The sequence below is a fragment of the Tupaia chinensis genome, unplaced genomic scaffold (genome assembly GCF_000334495.1).
Source record: "Tupaia chinensis unplaced genomic scaffold, TupChi_1.0 Scaffold138407_1, whole genome shotgun sequence".
NCBI classification, from domain to species: Eukaryota; Metazoa; Chordata; class Mammalia; order Scandentia; family Tupaiidae; genus Tupaia; species Tupaia belangeri.
In genome coordinates this window covers 2,485,442-2,493,699 of record NW_006198305.1, presented here as the reverse complement: position 1 = coordinate 2,493,699, position 8,258 = coordinate 2,485,442, and the positions used below count along the sequence as shown (strand labels likewise).

Sequence of the window (8,258 nt, the reverse complement as noted above, 5' to 3'; positions counted from 1 at the left end):
AAAAATCTCCCCAAAAAAAAAAAAAAAAATCTATTTTTTCTTTATTACTTTGTTTTTTTCCTTCCACCCAGGGTTGAAGTTAAAATAGTCAAGCTTCCCTTGTAAAGTAGGATTTCCCTCTAGTTTGCACTTCACTGACGTTTTGTGGTCCTTTTGAGTGAATAGGGTCTTGGCTCCATATGGAGGTCTTTGATCTGACTCCCTACATTATATGGACACTAAGATTTGTTCTCTGCCCCATGAGGCCATTAAAACCTAATCGCTGGATCTCCAGAAAACCACAGATGCCCTGAGAGCAGTCATAGATTTTTCTCCCAGGATTTACATTTTTGCTTCATGTTTTGCTGCTGGGGATTTCCTTACTCTGTTGCCAGCTCAGCCATGCATTAAAAAGTTTTTCTAAACAGTTTATATAGGATCTTGGATTATTTTGTAGTGTAAAGCATTTGGGTAGCATGTTAGTAATACTGCCAAAGTGAACATCTAATTTATTTTTTAATTTGGTCTAAATTAGTACAGTTTGAGGGAGCTAAGTTATTTTCTATTAAAAATTCTTTTCATAATTATAAAAATTGAACATGTTTCTGTAAAAATGGGAAATTACAAAAATTCAGACTATTACTGGAAATTGTATCATGTTCCAGAGATTTTCATGTGTTAGTATTAGGTTGAAGTATGTGAAATAGACCTTCTACAGGTCAAATCAACAAATTTATATAGTACAATAAATTTCTTCTAGCTATTTTTGTTAATTATTATTTTAAGTATTTAAAATAATAATTTTTTGAGAGGCTTTTGCTATAGGGCACATGCGCTTGCCAGAAAGACAGAGAGACAGAGAGACAGAAAGCAAGAAATCACCCCCTAAGGGGGGATGGCAATGCCGCAATCCCTTCTCCATTCTCCTCTCGGGATCTTGGGCACGCATGCACATGTGTGAGTTTAGGCCACTGCGTCCGGGACACAAACCACAGTTGACTACATGGGAGTCCAGGGACATAGCCATTATGCTAACTGCTAGTCCCTAAAATAATAATTTATACATAATTTTGTATATTTCTGTGTGTAAACTATTTCCCTTTAAGCTTCTCACAAATAACACGCACATATACAAATATGGATTTATATGATATTTAGTATAATTGTCCTATTTTCCCATCTTTGGAAATTTATTTTTTTCATTATGACTAGGTTAAATATCTTCATGTGTAGAGAATTTTCTGAATTTTATATTTTTTCTTAAAATGAATAGAGAATTGCTTATTTAAATAATAAATTAAGAATCTTGTTATCATCAACTAATTGTACTGTCATTAGAGGATTTAAAATGTCAGAAAATAAAACTTGGAGACCTTGGGCCCAGCAGGTAGAGAGGTGATTGGGACACTGGCCTCCGACATGGCCAACCACAGTTTGAGTTCTGGACCTGCCAGCTGGCTTTTTCTCTCTCTCTTTCTCTGGTGAGCACACATGCCCTATAGCAAATTAAGATAATGTTCAAATTAATAATAAAATTAACTAAATTATTTTTATAAAGTGGCGGCATCTTTCAATTTCCTAATTTAATACTTTAACACCTCACTAGAAAAGACATGTGATGCTTTAGCTGTAACCTTCTTATCTAATGTGCTATGTTCTCATTCTCATATTATCTGTTCTTGATTTAAATAACTTTCAGATCACACATTTTGTGAAATGACTGGAGGAATCTTATTTAACTTCTCATGGAATATTATTAAAAAGTACTATAAAGACAAATTACATAGCCCTATCAAAATTAGTTCTTCAAAGAGGTATGCCAATTCTTACCAAATGCCTAAAGTTTAGTTCCAAGAAATTGTTCAGATTCTGTTTCATTTCTGCTAGTAGAAAAAGAGTTTATTTCTCTCTCCAAAGCTCCTCTTCTATCTGACAATAATGGCAAATAATTTCTACAGATGTCTTTCACTGGGCTTTAATAATAATAAGAAGAAGAATACTAAAAGCCTTTGTTGAGTGTCTAATCTATGCCAGAACCTATGTTAGGCATTTTTTTTATATCTCTAACTTGCACAATAAACTTGGAAAGTGTCATTATGACAATTTAATTGTTAAGGAAAATTGAGTCTAAGAGAAGGTAAAGATTTACCAAAATGAATGATGTCAACAAAGTATAAATTGATTTGGCCTACATCAAGTCTGTCTTGAAATATACACATAAACAACCAGTCACAATCACAGCTCAAAAACAAAAACAAAACAAAACAAAAAAAAGACTCTTTTGTACAGCATACCAGGTGTCTTGGAGCAATTAAAAGACCCAGAGGCCCACTGGCTCATCCTTGCCACGGATGGAGTTTAAAGGCTGCAGTAAGAAACCTAACTACCAACCTTGTGAAATCATTGCAGAGAAACAAACAAACAAAAAAAGCTGAGAAAATGAATGCATGGCCCAAAGATGATTTTCCTTGTGGCTCTAGTTTAATCAGCTAGTAACACCCAAGAGCAGCATAACCAAGCTAGTGCTTTCATTCGATGCCATATTCAAGTGATGTTGTTTCACAGCTTTAATAGTCCTGTCAGCGTTCATCAGGAAATCAGTGCAGCCCTCCAGATTCCTGCCATAAAAACACAGTGGCTTTTTAATTAGTGCTGTGCAACCCTCCGCAAACCCCAACTCTATGTTAAATTGATGTGTCTCACTCTCACCTTAGGCTCACCAATAGTCAGATGAATCCAAAGGAAGCAGAAATGTTCAATGTGGCCCCAGCTGAACAAATGTGTTTTCATAGCTTTCACAGTAAGCTTTCAAGTTTTGGAGCCATAGCCTTTATTTTAAAAATTAGTAAACTATTATAGAAAAATCTAACTCTCATCAAAATGAGTGTTATAGATAGCCTATGTACTGGACATAAGTTTAACATGGGAAAGAGAAAGTAAACTCAAGAGTCTGGTGACGTCAAGGTTTTTATATAAGTTAGGTAGGCAGGAAACTGAGAGTTTAATTCAATGAACTAGATATGTATCTCACCACAACTAACTGTGTCAAAAAGTTTTTCATCTGCATTGTTTTAAAAAATATAATGAATCTTCCTTGATTATCATCCTTGTTTTTTGGATGGATCTGTATAATCAAAGAAAACTTGTAGCTGGAGATCTTGACAAAGAACAGGGAGAGTCAATGGTAAAACATAGACTCTCATTGCTTTTCCTGAAAATCTGAGGATTGTAGGTGCCTCTGTTTTTTTCTATTTAAACAACAATGCAATATGGTGTTACATATGTCTTGTTTAAAAATGTCCATTGTTCATAAATTAAATGTGAAAAAAACAATCATTTTTTCTCTTTTCTGTGTCTGTTCATTTTTGCAAAGCAGTATATGGGAGTTGTGGCCTTGACCAAAAATATAGTTTTGTACTTAAAAACAGATAGCTCCTATAATGGTAAGAAGAAAAAAAAAAGCATATTTTGAGGCTTTACCTCCTAGTGATCTTTTTCCTATAGCCATTAGTTTCTCTAAGATCAGATAATACAAATTAAATATGACCTGGCCTTTAAAAACAAAACATGTATTTACTATGAATAAATGTCCTAAAACTGAATCTCAAATATATCTCGAATAAGCATCTATACAACCATGTAGTATAAATATAAAAAAAGAAAAATCCTTCAGTATTCCACCAGAGTATACATTAATACTAATTCTAAAATCAGGATTTTTTTATTATAAAACCTCTTTTATTAAGTGTTAGTCTCTCCAAATTTGTGTACAAATTACGACTTAAATTTTGTAACTTGTCTTGGCAAAATTTCTGGAACAAATTAATAAAATGCAACCTTCTGGAGGAAACGCAGTTCTTAAAAACAGCTTCCTCCACTCACGTTAAGACAAACAAGTTCTACACGTTACAACACAAAATGTAATGCTTATTTTCCCAAATATTCATTTTTATTGATAATTTCAAACTTTGATCAGAGGTCTATTAGATATGTGAAATAATTTGTTTCCTGTCGTGTCCTATATGCTCAGGTACAAATAGAACTGAGTATCTAGAATAGATGGATTAGAAAGAGAAGAGTAAATTTGGGGTCATATTTTTACACAGGATAATAATCTAAGAGTACTCCAACATTTTGACAAATTAGGTTTGAGGCCAAAGTGGAATAAAACAGGTAAGGAAATTAAACTTGTTAAATTTGTTGTAATCGTTGTAATGGGAAGTGACATCTCATAAACTTGCCTAGGAAGAAAATCCTGCCCTCCTGTAATAAAATCAATATGTGCAGAGAAATGGCATGAGGGCCAAATTAAGGGTTGCTATGCCTTCCCTAGAAGAAATACCAAGGCACCTTTGGTCAGGCCTCACCTCGTAAATGGCCTGGGAGGTAGATACCCACGCTGCGTGTACGTCCTGAACATGCTATGATACTGTCCCTCCCGCACATCTCCCAGTCCTATCACTGATATGTGAAATGCCACCATTAGCTCATTCTCCTTCTTTTATGTTTTGTCCTATGTTAAAATGTAAATACCAAAAACAAAAATAAGTATGAAGCTTGTCAGTGATTTCTGACTTCATGATGATGAGTGTTAAATAGAAGAGAAGATGAATAATGCTTTGAATAACTGCCTTAAGAATGGGAAGGGGAATGCTAGGAGAGAAGACCCTGGAAAATGCAAGAAGGCACTGGGATATAGGGGAAGGCACCCACCATGAGGCCAATGGAAAACCTTACAGTTTCCAGTCAAGTGGAATTTTAATGGTCCTAGGCAATGACTATACGGGAGAGAGTGTTGATGCTTAGACCCAAACTACTTCCAAGAGATAAGCAAATACATGAAAAAAAGTATGAGTAAGGTCTGTCAAATACAAAATCAGTAGAAGTGGTTAAGAAAGCTAATAATCACTTGATTTGTCCCATAGAATACTTGAATGGATAAATGTTAGGATGATAGGAGGAAGGTTTGTGGATAAGTGAGTTTGAGAAAGCTTTGCCCTACAGGTCTCTCACAGAGTTAAAACAAGTGTGTGGCAGAGACTACTACGTGCTCACTAAAATTCACTTGCTTTTCCTGTTCTGTACCTATTCAGGTCACATTTCCCAGCATCCCTGACCTCAGGTGTGGTCATGTGACAGTTCTGATCAAGAGGAAAGCAACTTAGGAGTAGAGGTTATGTGTGCCACTTTCTCGCTCTGCCTGTAAAAACTTCCCATGTACCTTCTTCCCTGTTCTTCATCTCTTCCAACTGCATGGAATGGAGATAAACCTTGAATGAACCTGAACTCAGCTGCTGTGGCGTGGGCAGTGGGGCCCTACTGCACAATGCTGGAGCCATATGAGAGGGTCTGTGCTTGAATCTCAGGTGAACTTGAACCACCTGGTGCACACCCTTGTAATCCTGGCTGGCTAGAGAGCCTGATGGAAGAATGATAAGGCCCTATTGGAGGGTCTCTCTTTAAAAAGAAATATGTAAGTATACTTAAAAAAAAAAAAAAGAAAGCCTAGAGTGCTTTTGAAAGCTGCATGTTGAGGATGATGAAATTCTAATGGATGGAGACAAGCTTTATGAATTACCTCTGGGATGTAACCTCTAAAACAAGAACTCTAGCACTAGACCATGTCATGAGTCAGAAACACATTTTTTTAATGTTAAGACACTAAGATGTCAGTGTTTTCTTTCTTTGACAATAGTTTTCAAAACTAATAAAATGTCTTACGTTTTATTTTTTAATTTGCAATTTTATGTGTGCACTCTCCCAAGAGATACAGAGAGAAAGAGAGAAATCATCCCCAAGGGGGACAACCATGCTGCAATCCCTTCTCCTCCATTTTCTTCTATGATGTTGGGTATGCACTCACACATGCCCAGTGTGCTTTCCACACTGCTGGATCTGGTACTCAAACTACAGTTAGTCATGTGGTATCCAGCTGCCCTACCCACCATGCCACAGACTGGCCCAAGTGTTCTACTTTTTTTTTTTAATAATTGTTTATTTACGGGACCAGCAGTTGGTGTAATGGCTGTCACTGGACTGCCATATAGTTGACCGCAGTTCAAGTCCTGGACGCAGTGGTTTTAACTCATGCCAGGCACATGTGCATGCATGCCCAAGATCCCAAGAGGAGAATGGAAGAGAAGGGACTGTGGCATGGCCATCCCCCAGGGGGTGATTTCTCACTTTCTGTCTCTCTGTCTCTCTGTCTTTCTGGCGAGCACATGTGCCCTATAGCAAAAACCTCTCAAAAAAAAAAATTGTTTATTTATTTTACTTGGATTTATTGTTATTGTTGTTGTTGTTGTTAAATTTGACCAGAGAGAAAGGGAAAGTGAGAAAGCAAGCCACCAGGTCCAAGACTCGAACTGCAGTCAGCCATATGGGAGTCCCACACCTTAACCACTATGCCATTTGCTGGCCCCATGTTTTACATTTTAAGTGCTCTATAGGTATTGCAATGAAAAATCATGATTACTTTTTTGTTTTTTTTTTTCTTACACATTCAATCACTATATATCCTCACACTTAATCATAATTACTTTTATTAAACCCTATTTTTTTCAAACTGCGTTGACTACAGAATCTTTATGGTTTGGCTTGGTTTTTAACTTCCTTATCGATTATTAGGCAGTAGAACTGACTTTCTACTTTGAGAAAAACTGCATTATGCCTTTTTGCATTTCCCCACTTTTCTAGATGCTCAATTCTAGCAGAGACGGAGGACTAAGAAACAAGTTACGGCCAGGATTGTAAGGGGATTACAACATCAGAGAGTCTTACTATACACCTACTCATAGAGCTATGTTATGAGTAAATGTCAGCATTTCAACCCAGAATTAAATAGGTGAGTTCAAAGAGCCAAGCAAGACATGTTCTCTGGAGCATTAAAAGAAAAGGAGGGAAGAACCAAGAATTATGAATTGCATCTAAGGAACAGTAAGAAGGGGCAAGTGTAACCACAAGACTGATTTTTTTTATTTTAATTTATTTAAGACTCTAGGTTTTTTAAATGTTGCATCTTTTTCTATTTCTGGTAACATCACCTTATAGGAACAGTAATGACCAATAGTGGCATGTATTTGATTGCGCATCAACTGGGACTTTGTCAGAAAGACCAGCTCAAACTGTCTTAAAGAATGAACAAGATGTCATAAATATCAGAGATGAGGCAAGACTCAGAAGCCATTTGACCCGGGATGTCTTTAAGAATTGGCTTCCAGCCCAGCCTCTGTGGTGCAGTTGGTAGAGTACCAGACTGTGGAGCTGGAAGGCAAAGCCAACCACAGTTTGAATCCCTGATCCTGTCAGCCTAAAACAAGCCAAGTGCATATAGACATGTCCAGGATCCCGGTGAGCTGGATGACTGAACAAAGGGGATCTTGGAGTGACCAGACCCTACAGAGAGTGCTTTTCTCTCTCTCTGTCTCATGCTTGTGAACACACTCTATCATGAACAAAAACAACAAAACAAACAAACAAACAAAAACAAACAAGGGATGGCTTCCTTTGGTCTCTCTATTCTTTCTTCTGTGAAATCAGTAACATCTTCATTTGCCTTCCCTTATGGTAGCAAGAACTGCAGCAGTCCTAGGGTTTACATCTAGACATCACAAGCAACCCCACTTCCCCAAAGCTCCAGAAAACCTCCAAGTAAATTTTGTTATTCTTATCCAAGTCAGCACCCCTTTCTGCACTTGCACAAATTCCAGTGTTCAGGAAAATGCCATGTACTGATTGACTTATGTCTGGATTACCAGAAAGAGGCACTGGGACAAAACAGATCATCCCAATGAGATCATACAAATCAGAGTCCTCACTTGCATTTGTGGGGTAGTTAAATCCTCCCTGACTCCATACAGCTACTACTCACTAGGAAAGAGGTGAAATTGCTGATTGGAGGACAATTACAGAACAACTTTTTAATAAATCATATAATAATCAGAGTTGGAATCAAGTGGTCATACAACTGGGCCCACATAAGAAAATTTCTGGGTTCACTGGACCTGGATCTTAGGACTGCTCTGAACATGCTGAGTGCCCACACATGCCTATGATCTGGGCCAGATGAGACTGGAGATGAATCGTGGCATGGAGACCCTGTTGGGAGTGCTTGTTCTCTCTCTCACGTACACACACACACACATACACACACACACACACACTTATAGAAGAAATAGAAGAAATAAAATAAATGAACTTAAAAACAAAATAGTTGGGCGGCGGCAGGAGGCGGGCGGGCGCCAAGGCTGCGTCCGACCGCGGGACGTCGCGGGCCCTTC

The 8,258-nt window shown here is 37.5% G+C and overlaps 1 long non-coding RNA gene across 1 annotated transcript in view; it reads right to left on the bottom strand.

The window, feature by feature from the left end:
* Positions 1 to 2,462: 2,462 nt before the first annotated feature.
* Positions 2,463 to 8,258, bottom strand: part of LOC102496351 (uncharacterized) — a 22,470-nt gene continuing 16,674 nt past the window's right edge. Inside the window, exon 3 of the long non-coding RNA XR_336409.2 lies at positions 2,463 to 2,597. This is a non-coding gene — a long non-coding RNA (uncharacterized LOC102496351). The remainder of the gene's footprint in view (positions 2,598 to 8,258) is intronic.